Genomic DNA, 14,234 nt, shown 5'->3' with positions numbered 1-14,234 from the left:
ATATTAGGCAAGCATTTTGGAGCTTTCACCTAAATAACTACAGGTGGTGAGATAAGCTGCACAATATAATTGACCTTTCAGTATATTGTTGCACACACACCATCTATTTAGCAAATGCCCTTGTTATCAACAGCAGCCTTTTAAACTCACCTGAGCTAACAGGTATGTGAGCTGGTTACTCTGCTGCGCTTAAAATTTCTTTTTTGGTTTGCTACAATGCCTTTTCTGAAACGTTGTCTCCCTCTGCTGGAACACTGACTTCTTTCATTTAATGCCTGCAGACTATAAAAGAGAAACCAACCCAAAAAGTTTGGTTGATTAGTCTGTGGCATTCTTTTAAACTGTTGCTTATGGCGGTCTCTGTGAGCTTCTCAGTGACATTCAGCCATCCAGGTATCCCGCCTGCAGTAGACGGAATGTGGCAATGGAACGCTGGCTGCGCGTGTCATAATAGGCTCTGAGCCTTTATATACCTGCGCACAGCAGCAGCCACCTTCAGTCTGCTGCTGGACAGCCAGCAGCAGCAGCAGCAGGAGAGGTAATTAATCAGCAACCCTCCTGCTAAGGGTAGACAGCTGCTCGTTCCACCCCCCCCCCGCCTTAATTGGTTCTCCTCCCTTCCAACGGTGTTGAGGCGGGTGGGAACAGCCGGGGGTTGAGGGTACTGTGCTAAAAGAGGTGGAGTTATGCAGATCTAAAACGCGTGGATTGCAGCAGCAGCAAGCCGAAAAGTGCAGGCATGTGAGGGATCTAGAGGTTGACAGCATGTCTTCTTAACGGGAGTCCAGGTGGCCATCTCCACAAATGGACTTTTCAGAATCCTTGGGTGGCACCGTAGTCGGAAACCAATTCTGGTTATCGCTTCTCGGCCTTTTGGCTAAGATCAAGTGTAGTATCTGTTCTTATCAGTTTAATATCTGATACGTCCCCTATCTGGGGACCATATATTAAATGGATTTTTAGAACAGGGAGATGGAAAAAGAGCTTGCTCTGTCCACTCCACGCATTGACCTGGTATTGCAGTATCTCCAGGACCGGTGCACCCCTTCTTTAATGCAGTTTCTAAAATCAGAAAGAATTGAATTCAATGCTTTTTGTTCATTTTGCTTGTTTGTCGGATTTTGGGATGGACTCTTTGGCTTTGCTTTTCTTCTCCTCATTGGATTTTTCATGTTAAAAGTTGCAGAAGCCAGATGACAAGCTCATTTTGGTTCAACTTCAGCAACTGTGCATTGCATTGCCATGTAATGTAATGTAATGCAATGCTATCTATCTAGCTCTCCCTCTATACTTCCTTTTGGATAAACAGACATATTAGGCAAGCATTTTGGAGCTTTCACCTAAATAACTACAGGTGGTGAGATAAGCTGCACAATATAATTGACCTTTCAGTATATTGTTGCACACACACCATCTATTTAGCAAATGCCCTTGTTATCAACAGCAGCCTTTTAAACTCACCTGAGCTAACAGGTATGTGAGCTGGTTACTCTGCTGCGCTTAAAATTTCTTTTTTGGTTTGCTACAATGCCTTTTCTGAAACGTTGTCTCCCTCTGCTGGAACACTGACTTCTTTCATTTAATGCCTGCAGACTATAAAAGAGAAACCAACCCAAAAAGTTTGGTTGATTAGTCTGTGGCATTCTTTTAAACTGTTGCTTATGGCGGTCTCTGTGAGCTTCTCAGTGACATTCAGCCATCCAGGTATCCCGCCTGCAGTAGACGGAATGTGGCAATGGAACGCTGGCTGCGCGTGTCATAATTGGCTCTGAGCCTTTATATACCTGCGCACAGCAGCAGCCACCTTCAGTCTGCTGCTGGACAGCCAGCAGCAGCAGCAGCAGGAGAGGTAATTAATCAGCAACCCTCCTGCTAAGGGTAGACAGCTGCTCGTTCCACCCCCCCCCCCGCCTTAATTGGTTCTCCTCCCTTCCAACGGTGTTGAGGCGGGTGGGAACAGCCGGGGGTTGAGGGTACTGTGCTAAAAGAGGTGGAGTTATGCAGATGTAAAACGCGTGGATTGCAGCAGCAGCAAGCCGAAAAGTGCAGGCATGTGAGGGATCTAGAGGTTGACAGCATGTCTTCTTAACGGGAGTCCAGGTGGCCATCTCCACAAATGGACTTTTCAGAATCCTTGGGTGGCACCGTAGTCGGAAACCAATTCTGGTTATCGCTTCTCGGCCTTTTGGCTAAGATCAAGTGTAGTATCTGTTCTTATCAGTTTAATATCTGATACGTCCCCTATCTGGGGACCATATATTAAATGGATTTTTAGAACAGGGAGATGGAAAAAGAGCTTGCTCTGTCCACTCCACGCATTGACCTGGTATTGCAGTATCTCCAGGACCGGTGCACCCCTTCTTTAATGCAGTTTCTAAAATCAGAAAGAATTGAATTCAATGCTTTTTGTTCATTTTGCTTGTTTGTCGGATTTTGGGATGGACTCTTTGGCTTTGCTTTTCTTCTCCTCATTGGATTTTTCATGTTAAAAGTTGCAGAAGCCAGATGACAAGCTCATTTTGGTTCAACTTCAGCAACTGTGCATTGCATTGCCATGTAATGTAATGTAATGCAATGCTATCTATCTAGCTCTCCCTCTATACTTCCTTTTGGATAAACAGACATATTAGGCAAGCATTTTGGAGCTTTCACCTAAATAACTACAGGTGGTGAGATAAGCTGCACAATATAATTGACCTTTCAGTATATTGTTGCACACACACCATCTATTTAGCAAATGCCCTTGTTATCAACAGCAGCCTTTTAAACTCACCTGAGCTAACAGGTATGTGAGCTGGTTACTCTGCTGCACTTAAAATTTCTTTTTTGGTTTGCTACAATGCCTTTTCTGAAACGTTGTCTCCCTCTGCTGGAACACTGACTTCTTTCATTTAATGCCTGCAGACTATAAAAGAGAAACCAACCCAAAAAGTTTGGTTGATTAGTCTGTGGCATTCTTTTAAACTGTTGCTTATGGCGGTCTCTGTGAGCTTCTCAGTGACATTCAGCCATCCAGGTATCCCGCCTGCAGTAGACGGAATGTGGCAATGGAACGCTGGCTGCGCGTGTCATAATAGGCTCTGAGCCTTTATATACCTGCGCACAGCAGCAGCCACCTTCAGTCTGCTGCTGGACAGCCAGCAGCAGCAGCAGGAGAGGTAATTAATCAGCAACCCTCCTGCTAAGGGTAGACAGCTGCTCGTTCCACCCCCCCCCCCCGCCTTAATTGGTTCTCCTCCCTTCCAACGGTGTTGAGGCGGGTGGGAACAGCCGGGGGTTGAGGGTACTGTGCTAAAAGAGGTGGAGTTATGCAAATCTAAAACGCGTGGATTGCAGCAGCAGCAAGCCGAAAAGTGCAGGCATGTGAGGGATCTAGAGGTTGACAGCATGTCTTCTTAACGGGAGTCCAGGTGGCCATCTCCACAAATGGACTTTTCAGAATCCTTGGGTGGCACCGTAGTCGGAAACCAATTCTGGTTATCGCTTCTCGGCCTTTTGGCTAAGATCAAGTGTAGTATCTGTTCTTATCAGTTTAATATCTGATACGTCCCCTATCTGGGGACCATATATTAAATGGATTTTTAGAACAGGGAGATGGAAAAAGAGCTTGCTCTGTCCACTCCACGCATTGACCTGGTATTGCAGTATCTCCAGGACCGGTGCACCCCTTCTTTAATGCAGTTTCTAAAATCAGAAAGAATTGAATTCAATGCTTTTTGTTCATTTTGCTTGTTTGTCGGATTTTGGGATGGACTCTTTGGCTTTGCTTTTCTTCTCCTCATTGGATTTTTCATGTTAAAAGTTGCAGAAGCCAGATGACAAGCTCATTTTGGTTCAACTTCAGCAACTGTGCATTGCATTGCCATGTAATGTAATGTAATGCAATGCTATCTATCTAGCTCTCCCTCTATACTTCCTTTTGGATAAACAGACATATTAGGCAAGCATTTTGGAGCTTTCACCTAAATAACTACAGGTGGTGAGATAAGCTGCACAATATAATTGACCTTTCAGTATATTGTTGCACACACACCATCTATTTAGCAAATGCCCTTGTTATCAACAGCAGCCTTTTAAACTCACCTGAGCTAACAGGTATGTGAGCTGGTTACTCTGCTGCGCTTAAAATTTCTTTTTTGGTTTGCTACAATGCCTTTTCTGAAACGTTGTCTCCCTCTGCTGGAACACTGACTTCTTTCATTTAATGCCTGCAGACTATAAAAGAGAAACCAACCCAAAAAGTTTGGTTGATTAGTCTGTGGCATTCTTTTAAACTGTTGCTTATGGCGGTCTCTGTGAGCTTCTCAGTGACATTCAGCCATCCAGGTATCCCGCCTGCAGTAGACGGAATGTGGCAATGGAACGCTGGCTGCGCGTGTCATAATAGGCTCTGAGCCTTTATATACCTGCGCACAGCAGCAGCCACCTTCAGTCTGCTGCTGGACAGCCAGCAGCAGCAGCAGCAGGAGAGGTAATTAATCAGCAACCCTCCTGCTAAGGGTAGACAGCTGCTCGTTCCACCCCCTCCCGCCTTAATTGGTTCTCCTCCCTTCCAACGGTGTTGAGGCGGGTGGGAACAGCCGGGGGTTGAGGGTACTGTGCTAAAAGAGGTGGAGTTATGCAGATCTAAAACGCGTGGATTGCAGCAGCAGCAAGCCGAAAAGTGCAGGCATGTGAGGGATCTAGAGGTTGACAGCATGTCTTCTTAACGGGAGTCCAGGTGGCCATCTCCACAAATGGACTTTTCAGAATCCTTGGGTGGCACCGTAGTCGGAAACCAATTCTGGTTATCGCTTCTCGGCCTTTTGGCTAAGATCAAGTGTAGTATCTGTTCTTATCAGTTTAATATCTGATACGTCCCCTATCTGGGGACCATATATTAAATGGATGGATTTTTAGAACAGGGAGATGGAAAAAGAGCTTGCTCTGTCCACTCCACGCATTGACCTGGTATTGCAGTATCTCCAGGACCGGTGCACCCCTTCTTTAATGCAGTTTCTAAAATCAGAAAGAATTGAATTCAATGCTTTTTGTTCATTTTGCTTGTTTGTCGGATTTTGGGATGGACTCTTTGGCTTTGCTTTTCTTCTCCTCATTGGATTTTTCATGTTAAAAGTTGCAGAAGCCAGATGACAAGCTCATTTTGGTTCAACTTCAGCAACTGTGCATTGCATTGCCATGTAATGTAATGTAATGCAATGCTATCTATCTAGCTCTCCCTCTATACTTCCTTTTGGATAAACAGACATATTAGGCAAGCATTTTGGAGCTTTCACCTAAATAACTACAGGTGGTGAGATAAGCTGCACAATATAATTGACCTTTCAGTATATTGTTGCACACACACCATCTATTTAGCAAATGCCCTTGTTATCAACAGCAGCCTTTTAAACTCACCTGAGCTAACAGGTATGTGAGCTGGTTACTCTGCTGCGCTTAAAATTTCTTTTTTGGTTTGCTACAATGCCTTTTCTGAAACGTTGTCTCCCTCTGCTGGAACACTGACTTCTTTCATTTAATGCCTGCAGACTATAAAAGAGAAACCAACCCAAAAAGTTTGGTTGATTAGTCTGTGGCATTCTTTTAAACTGTTGCTTATGGCGGTCTCTGTGAGCTTCTCAGTGACATTCAGCCATCCAGGTATCCCGCCTGCAGTAGACGGAATGTGGCAATGGAACGCTGGCTGCGCGTGTCATAATAGGCTCTGAGCCTTAATATACCTGCGCACAGCAGCAGCCACCTTCAGTCTGCTGCTGGACAGCCAGCAGCAGCAGCAGCAGGAGAGGTAATTAATCAGCAACCCTCCTGCTAAGGGTAGACAGCTGCTCGTTCCACCCCACCCCCCGCCTTACTTGGTTCTCCTCCCTTCCAACGGTGTTGAGGCGGGTGGGAACAGCCGGGGGTTGAGGGTACTGTGCTAAAAGAGGTGGAGTTATGCAGATCTAAAACGCGTGGATTGCAGCAGCAGCAAGCCGAAAAGTGCAGGCATGTGAGGGATCTAGAGGTTGACAGCATGTCTTCTTAACGGGAGTCCAGGTGGCCATCTCCACAAATGGACTTTTCAGAATCCTTGGGTGGCACCGTAGTCGGAAACCAATTCTGGTTATCGCTTCTCGGCCTTTTGGCTAAGATCAAGTGTAGTATCTGTTCTTATCAGTTTAATATCTGATACGTCCCCTATCTGGGGACCATATATTAAATGGATTTTTAGAACAGGGAGATGGAAAAAGAGCTTGCTCTGTCCACTCCACGCATTGATCTGGTATTGCAGTATCTCCAGGACCGGTGCACCCCTTCTTTAATGCAGTTTCTAAAATCAGAAAGAATTGAATTCAATGCTTTTTGTTCATTTTGCTTGTTTGTCGGATTTTGGGATGGACTCTTTGGCTTTGCTTTTCTTCTCCTCATTGGATTTTTCATGTTAAAAGTTGCAGAAGCCAGATGACAAGCTCATTTTGGTTCAACTTCAGCAACTGTGCATTGCATTGCCATGTAATGTAATGTAATGCAATGCTATCTATCTAGCTCTCCCTCTATACTTCCTTTTGGATAAACAGACATATTAGGCAAGCATTTTGGAGCTTTCACCTAAATAACTACAGGTGGTGAGATAAGCTGCACAATATAATTGACCTTTCAGTATATTGTTGCACACACACCATCTATTTAGCAAATGCCCTTGTTATCAACAGCAGCCTTTTAAACTCACCTGAGCTAACAGGTATGTGAGCTGGTTACTCTGCTGCGCTTAAAATTTCTTTTTTGGTTTGCTACAATGCCTTTTCTGAAACGTTGTCTCCCTCTGCTGGAACACTGACTTCTTTCATTTAATGCCTGCAGACTATAAAAGAGAAACCAACCCAAAAAGTTTGGTTGATTAGTCTGTGGCATTCTTTTAAACTGTTGCTTATGGCGGTCTCTGTGAGCTTCTCAGTGACATTCAGCCATCCAGGTATCCCGCCTGCAGTAGACGGAATGTGGCAATGGAACGCTGGCTGCGCGTGTCATAATAGGCTCTGAGCCTTTATATACCTGCGCACAGCAGCAGCCACCTTCAGTCTGCTGCTGGACAGCCAGCAGCAGCAGCAGCAGGAGAGGTAATTAATCAGCAACCCTCCTGCTAAGGGTAGACAGCTGCTCGTTCCACCCCCCCCCCCCCCGCCTTAATTGGTTCTCCTCCCTTCCAACGGTGTTGAGGCGGGTGGGAACAGCCGGGGGTTGAGGGTACTGTGCTAAAAGAGGTGGAGTTATGCAGATCTAAAACGCGTGGATTGCAGCAGCAGCAAGCCGAAAAGTGCAGGCATGTGAGGGATCTAGAGGTTGACAGCATGTCTTCTTAACGGGAGTCCAGGTGGCCATCTCCACAAATGGACTTTTCAGAATCCTTGGGTGGCACCGTAGTCGGAAACCAATTCTGGTTATCGCTTCTCGGCCTTTTGGCTAAGATCAAGTGTAGTATCTGTTCTTATCAGTTTAATATCTGATACGTCCCCTATCTGGGGACCATATATTAAATGGATTTTTAGAACAGGGAGATGGAAAAAGAGCTTGCTCTGTCCACTCCACGCATTGACCTGGTATTGCAGTATCTCCAGGACCGGTGCACCCCTTCTTTAATGCAGTTTCTAAAATCAGAAAGAATTGAATTCAATGCTTTTTGTTCATTTTGCTTGTTTGTCGGATATTGGGATGGACTCTTTGGCTTTGCTTTTCTTCTCCTCATTGGATTTTTCATGTTAAAAGTTGCAGAAGCCAGATGACAAGCTCATTTTGGTTCAACTTCAGCAACTGTGCATTGCATTGCCATGTAATGTAATGTAATGCAATGCTATCTATCTAGCTCTCCCTCTATACTTCCTTTTGGATAAACAGACATATTAGGCAAGCATTTTGGAGCTTTCACCTAAATAACTACAGGTGGTGAGATAAGCTGCACAATATAATTGACCTTTCAGTATATTGTTGCACAAACACCATCTATTTAGCAAATGCCCTTGTTATCAACAGCAGACTTTTAAACTCACCTGAGCTAACAGGTATGTGAGCTGGTTACTCTGCTGCGCTTAAAATTTCTTTTTTGGTTTGCTACAATGCCTTTTCGGAAACGTTGTCTCCCTCTGCTGGAACACTGACTTCTTTCATTTAATGCCTGCAGACTATAAAAGAGAAACCAACCCAAAAAGTTTGGTTGATTAGTCTGTGGCATTCTTTTAAACTGTTGCTTATGGCGGTCTCTGTGAGCTTCTCAGTGACATTCAGCCATCCAGGTATCCCGCCTGCAGTAGACGGAATGTGGCAATGGAACGCTGGCTGCGCGTGTCATAATAGGCTCTGAGCCTTTATATACCTGCGCACAGCAGCAGCCACCTTCAGTCTGCTGCTGGACAGCCAGCAGCAGCAGCAGCAGGAGAGGTAATTAATCAGCAACCCTCCTGCTAAGGGTAGACAGCTGCTCGTTCCACCCCCCCCCCCCGCCTTAATTGGTTCTCCTCCCTTCCAACGGTGTTGAGGCGGGTGGGAACAGCCGGGGGTTGAGGGTACTGTGCTAAAAGAGGTGGAGTTATGCAGATCTAAAACGCGTGGATTGCAGCAGCAGCAAGCCGAAAAGTGCAGGCATGTGAGGGATCTAGAGGTTGACAGCATGTCTTCTTAACGGGAGTCCAGGTGGCCATCTCCACAAATGGACTTTTCAGAATCCTTGGGTGGCACCGTAGTCGGAAACCAATTCTGGTTATCGCTTCTCGGCCTTTTGGCTAAGTTCAAGTGTAGTATCTGTTCTTATCAGTTTAATATCTGATACGTCCCCTATCTGGGGACCATATATTAAATGGATTTTTAGAACAGGGAGATGGAAAAAGAGCTTGCTCTGTCCACTCCACGCATTGACCTGGTATTGCAGTATCTCCAGGACCGGTGCACCCCTTCTTTAATGCAGTTTCTAAAATCAGAAAGAATTGAATTCAATGCTTTTTGTTCATTTTGCTTGTTTGTCGGATTTTGGGATGGACTCTTTGGCTTTGCTTTTCTTCTCCTCATTGGATTTTTCATGTTAAAAGTTGCAGAAGCCAGATGACAAGCTCATTTTGGTTCAACTTCAGCAACTGTGCATTGCATTGCCATGTAATGTAATGTAATGCAATGCTATCTATCTAGCTCTCCCTCTATACTTCCTTTTGGATAAACAGACATATTAGGCAAGCATTTTGGAGCTTTCACCTAAATAACTACAGGTGGTGAGATAAGCTGCACAATATAATTGACCTTTCAGTATATTGTTGCACACACACCATCTATTTAGCAAATGCCCTTGTTATCAACAGCAGCCTTTTAAACTCACCTGAGCTAACAGGTATGTGAGCTGGTTACTCTGCTGCGCTTAAAATTTCTTTTTTGGTTTGCTACAATGCCTTTTCTGAAACGTTGTCTCCCTCTGCTGGAACACTGACTTCTTTCATTTAATGCCTGCAGACTATAAAAGAGAAACCAACCCAAAAAGTTTGGTTGATTAGTCTGTGGCATTCTTTTAAACTGTTGCTTATGGCGGTCTCTGTGAGCTTCTCAGTGACATTCAGCCATCCAGGTATCCCGCCTGCAGTAGACGGAATGTGGCAATGGAACGCTGGCTGCGCGTGTCATAATAGGCTCTGAGCCTTTATATACCTGCGCACAGCAGCAGCCACCTTCAGTCTGCTGCTGGACAGCCAGCAGCAGCAGCAGCAGGAGAGGTAATTAATCAGCAACCCTCCTGCTAAGGTAGACAGCTGCTCGTTCCACCCCCCCCCCGCCTTAATTGGTTCTCCTCCCTTCCAACGGTGTTGAGGCGGATGGGAACAGCCGGGGGTTGAGAGTACTGTGCTAAAAGAGGTGGAGTTATGCAGATCTAAAACGCGTGGATTGCAGCAGCAGCAAGCCGAAAAGTGCAGGCATGTGAGGGATCTAGAGGTTGACAGCATGTCTTCTTAACGGGAGTCCAGGTGGCCATCTCCACAAATGGACTTTTCAGAATCCTTGGGTGGCACCGTAGTCGGAAACCAATTCTGGTTATCGCTTCTCGGCCTTTTGGCTAAGATCAAGTGTAGTATCTGTTCTTATCAGTTTAATATCTGATACGTCCCCTATCTGGGGACCATATATTAAATGGATTTTTAGAACAGGGAGATGGAAAAAGAGCTTGCTCTGTCCACTCCACGCATTGACCTGGTATTGCAGTATCTCCAGGACCGGTGCACCCCTTCTTTAATGCAGTTTCTAAAATCAGAAAGAATTGAATTCAATGCTTTTTGTTCATTTTGCTTGTTTGTCGGATTTTGGGATGGACTCTTTGGCTTTGCTTTTCTTCTCCTCATTGGATTTTTCATGTTAAAAGTTGCAGAAGCCAGATGACAAGCTCATTTTGGTTCAACTTCAGCAACTGTGCATTGCATTGCCATGTAATGTAATGTAATGCAATGCTATCTATCTAGCTCTCCCTCTATACTTCCTTTTGGATAAACAGACATATTAGGCAAGCATTTTGGAGCTTTCACCTAAATAACTACAGGTGGTGAGATAAGCTGCACAATATAATTGACCTTTCAGTATATTGTTGCACACACACCATCTATTTAGCAAATGCCCTTGTTATCAACAGCAGCCTTTTAAACTCACCTGAGCTAACAGGTATGTGAGCTGGTTACTCTGCTGCGCTTAAAATTTCTTTTTTGGTTTGCTACAATGCCTTTTCTGAAACGTTGTCTCCCTCTGCTGGAACACTGACTTCTTTCATTTAATGCCTGCAGACTATAAAAGAGAAACCAACCCAAAAAGTTTGGTTGATTAGTCTGTGGCATTCTTTTAAACTGTTGCTTATGGCGGTCTCTGTGAGCTTCTCAGTGACATTCAGCCATCCAGGTATCCCGCCTGCAGTAGACGGAATGTGGCAATGGAACGCTGGCTGCGCGTGTCATAATAGGCTCTGAGCCTTTATATACCTGCGCACAGCAGCAGCCACCTTCAGTCTGCTGCTGGACAGCCAGCAGCAGCAGCAGCAGGAGAGGTAATTAATCAGCAACCCTCCTGCTAAGGGTAGACAGCTGCTCGTTCCACCCCCCCCCGCCTTAATTGGTTCTCCTCCCTTCCAACGGTGTTGAGGCGGGTGGGAACAGCCGGGGGTTGAGGGTACTGTGCTAAAAGAGGTGGAGTTATGCAGATCTAAAACGCGTGGATTGCAGCAGCAGCAAGCCGAAAAGTGCAGGCATGTGAGGGATCTAGAGGTTGACAGCATGTCTTCTTAACGGGAGTCCAGGTGGCCATCTCCACAAATGGACTTTTCAGAATCCTTGGGTGGCACCGTAGTCGGAAACCAATTCTGGTTATCGCTTCTCGGCCTTTTGGCTAAGATCAAGTGTAGTATCTGTTCTTATCAGTTTAATATCTGATACGTCCCCTATCTGGGGACCATATATTAAATGGATTTTAGAACAGGGAGATGGAAAAAGAGCTTGCTCTGTCCACTCCACGCATTGACCTGGTATTGCAGTATCTCCAGGACCGGTGCACCCCTTCTTTAATGCAGTTTCTAAAATCAGAAAGAATTGAATTCAATGCTTTTTGTTCATTTTGCTTGTTTGTCGGATTTTGGGATGGACTCTTTGGCTTTGCTTTTCTTCTCCTCATTGGATTTTTCATGTTAAAAGTTGCAGAAGCCAGATGACAAGCTCATTTTGGTTCAACTTCAGCAACTGTGCATTGCATTGCCATGTAATGTAATGTAATGCAATGCTATCTATCTAGCTCTCCCTCTATACTTCCTTTTGGATAAACAAACATATTAGGCAAGCATTTTGGAGCTTTCACCTAAATAACTACAGGTGGTGAGATAAGCTGCACAATATAATTGACCTTTCAGTATATTGTTGCACACACACCATCTATTTAGCAAATGCCCTTGTTATCAACAGCAGCCTTTTAAACTCACCTGAGCTAACAGGTATGTGAGCTGGTTACTCTGCTGCGCTTAAAATTTCTTTTTTGGTTTGCTACAATGCCTTTTCTGAAACGTTGTCTCCCTCTGCTGGAACACTGACTTCTTTCATTTAATGCCTGCAGACTATAAAAGAGAAACCAACCCAAAAAGTTTGGTTGATTAGTCTGTGGCATTCTTTTAAACTGTTGCTTATGGCGGTCTCTGTGAGCTTCTCAGTGACACTCAGCCATCCAGGTATCCCGCCTGCAGTAGACGGAATGTGGCAATGGAACGCTGGCTGCGCGTGTCATAATAGGCTCTGAGCCTTTATATACCTGCGCACAGCAGCAGCCACCTTCAGTCTGCTGCTGGACAGCCAGCAGCAGCAGCAGCAGGAGAGGTAATTAATCAGCAACCCTCCTGCTAAGGGTAGACAGCTGCTCGTTCCACCCCCCCCCCCCGCATTAATTGGTTCTCCTCCCTTCCAACGGTGTTGAGGCGGGTGGGAACAGCCGGGGGTTGAGGGTACTGTGCTAAAAGAGGTGGAGTTATGCAGATCTAAAACGCGTGGATTGCAGCAGCAGCAAGCCGAAAAGTGCAGGCATGTGAGGGATCTAGAGGTTGACAGCATGTCTTCTTAACGGGAGTCCAGGTGGCCATCTCCACAAATGGACTTTTCAGAATCCTTGGGTGGCACCGTAGTCGGAAACCAATTCTGGTTATCGCTTCTCGGCCTTTTGGCTAAGATCAAGTGTAGTATCTGTTCTTATCAGTTTAATATCTGATACGTCCCCTATCTGGGGACCATATATTAAATGGATTTTTAGAACAGGGAGATGGAAAAAGAGCTTGCTCTGTCCACTCCACGCATTGACCTGGTATTGCAGTATCTCCAGGACCGGTGCACCCCTTCTTTAATGCAGTTTGTAAAATCAGAAAGAATTGAATTCAATGCTTTTTGTTCATTTTGCTTGTTTGTCGGATTTTGGGATGGACTCTTTGGCTTTGCTTTTCTTCTCCTCATTGGATTTTTCATGTTAAAAGTTGCAGAAGCCAGATGACAAGCTCATTTTGGTTCAACTTCAGCAACTGTGCATTGCATTGCCATGTAATGTAATGTAATGCAATGCTATCTATCTAGCTCTCCCTCTATACTTCCTTTTGGATAAACAGACATATTAGGCAAGCATTTTGGAGCTTTCACCTAAATAACTACAGGTGGTGAGAGAAGCTGCACAATATAATTGACCTTTCAGTATATTGTTGCACACACACCATCTATTTAGCAAATACCCTTGTTATCAACAGCAGCCTTTTAAACTCACCTGAGCTAACAGGTATGTGAGCTGGTTACTCTGCTGCGCTTAAAATTTCTTTTTTGGTTTGCTACAATGCCTTTTCTGAAACGTTGTCTCCCTCTGCTGGAACACTGACTTCTTTCATTTAATGCCTGCAGACTATAAAAGAGAAACCAACCCAAAAAGTTTGGTTGATTAGTCTGTGGCATTCTTTTAAACTGTTGCTTATGGCGGTCTCTGTGAGCTTCTCAGTGACATTCAGCCATCCAGGTATCCCGCCTGCAGTAGACGGAATGTGGCAATGGAACGCTGGCTGCGCGTGTCATAATAGGCTCTGAGCCTTTATATACCTGCGCACAGCAGCAGCCACCTTCAGTCTGCTGCTGGACAGCCAGCAGCAGCAGCAGCAGGAGAGGTAATTAATCAGCAACCCTCCTGCTAAGGGTAGACAGCTGCTCGTTCCACCCCCCCCCCGCCTTAATTGGTTCTCCTCCCTTCCAACGGTGTTGAGGCGGGTGGGAACAGCCGGGGGTTGAGGGTACTGTGCTAAAAGAGGTGGAGTTATGCAGATCTAAAACGCGTGGATTGCAGCAGCAGCAAGCCGAAAAGTGCAGGCATGTGAGGGATCTAGAGGTTGACAGCATGTCTTCTTAACGGGAGTCCAGGTGGCCATCTCCACAAATGGACTTTTCAGAATCCTTGGGTGGCACCGTAGTCGGAAACCAATTCTGGTTATCGCTTCTCGGCCTTTTGGCTAAGATCAAGTGTAGTATCTGTTCTTATCAGTTTAATATCTGATACGTCCCCTATCTGGGGACCATATATTAAATGGATTTTTAGAACAGGGAGATGGAAAAAGAGCTTGCTCTGTCCACTCCACGCATTGACCTGGTATTGCAGTATCTCCAGGACCGGTGCACCCCTTCTTTAATGCAGTTTCTAAAATCAGAAAGAATTGAATTCAATGCTTTTTGTTCATTTTGCTTGTTTGT

The 14,234-nt window shown here is 45.2% G+C and overlaps 11 non-coding genes across 11 annotated transcripts; all 11 read left to right on the top strand.

Annotated features, from left to right (window-relative positions):
• Positions 1-857: 857 nt before the first annotated feature.
• Positions 858-1,048, top strand: LOC141195353 (U2 spliceosomal RNA). Its single transcript, XR_012267948.1, has one exon. It is a non-coding gene; the product is annotated as a U2 spliceosomal RNA (small nuclear RNA).
• A 1,121-nt stretch (positions 1,049-2,169) lies between these two features.
• Positions 2,170-2,360, top strand: LOC141195352 (U2 spliceosomal RNA). Its single transcript, XR_012267947.1, has one exon. It is a non-coding gene; the product is annotated as a U2 spliceosomal RNA (small nuclear RNA).
• A 1,119-nt stretch (positions 2,361-3,479) lies between these two features.
• On the top strand, positions 3,480-3,670 carry LOC141195350 (U2 spliceosomal RNA). Its single transcript, XR_012267945.1, has one exon. It is a non-coding gene; the product is annotated as a U2 spliceosomal RNA (small nuclear RNA).
• Positions 3,671-4,789: 1,119 nt separating this feature from the next.
• LOC141196169 (U2 spliceosomal RNA) lies at positions 4,790-4,984 on the top strand. Its single transcript, XR_012268734.1, has one exon. It is a non-coding gene; the product is annotated as a U2 spliceosomal RNA (small nuclear RNA).
• Positions 4,985-6,105: 1,121 nt separating this feature from the next.
• LOC141195896 (U2 spliceosomal RNA) lies at positions 6,106-6,296 on the top strand. The gene has a single exon (XR_012268467.1). It is a non-coding gene; the product is annotated as a U2 spliceosomal RNA (small nuclear RNA).
• Positions 6,297-7,420: 1,124 nt separating this feature from the next.
• Positions 7,421-7,611, top strand: LOC141195349 (U2 spliceosomal RNA). Its single transcript, XR_012267944.1, has one exon. It is a non-coding gene; the product is annotated as a U2 spliceosomal RNA (small nuclear RNA).
• A 1,122-nt stretch (positions 7,612-8,733) lies between these two features.
• Positions 8,734-8,924, top strand: LOC141196168 (U2 spliceosomal RNA). Its single transcript, XR_012268733.1, has one exon. It is a non-coding gene; the product is annotated as a U2 spliceosomal RNA (small nuclear RNA).
• Positions 8,925-10,043: 1,119 nt separating this feature from the next.
• LOC141195348 (U2 spliceosomal RNA) lies at positions 10,044-10,234 on the top strand. The gene has a single exon (XR_012267943.1). It is a non-coding gene; the product is annotated as a U2 spliceosomal RNA (small nuclear RNA).
• A 1,119-nt stretch (positions 10,235-11,353) lies between these two features.
• On the top strand, positions 11,354-11,543 carry LOC141196156 (U2 spliceosomal RNA). Its single transcript, XR_012268721.1, has one exon. It is a non-coding gene; the product is annotated as a U2 spliceosomal RNA (small nuclear RNA).
• Positions 11,544-12,665: 1,122 nt separating this feature from the next.
• On the top strand, positions 12,666-12,856 carry LOC141195347 (U2 spliceosomal RNA). Its single transcript, XR_012267942.1, has one exon. It is a non-coding gene; the product is annotated as a U2 spliceosomal RNA (small nuclear RNA).
• A 1,120-nt stretch (positions 12,857-13,976) lies between these two features.
• LOC141195346 (U2 spliceosomal RNA) lies at positions 13,977-14,167 on the top strand. Its single transcript, XR_012267941.1, has one exon. It is a non-coding gene; the product is annotated as a U2 spliceosomal RNA (small nuclear RNA).
• Positions 14,168-14,234: the final 67 nt, after the last annotated feature.

The sequence above is a fragment of the Phyllobates terribilis genome, unplaced genomic scaffold (assembly GCF_046119375.1).
Source record: "Phyllobates terribilis strain yellow unplaced genomic scaffold, ASM4611937v1 Scaffold_74__1_contigs__length_7073193, whole genome shotgun sequence".
Taxonomy (NCBI): Eukaryota; Metazoa; Chordata; class Amphibia; order Anura; family Dendrobatidae; genus Phyllobates; species Phyllobates terribilis.
This window is presented reverse-complemented; position numbering and strand designations above follow the sequence as displayed.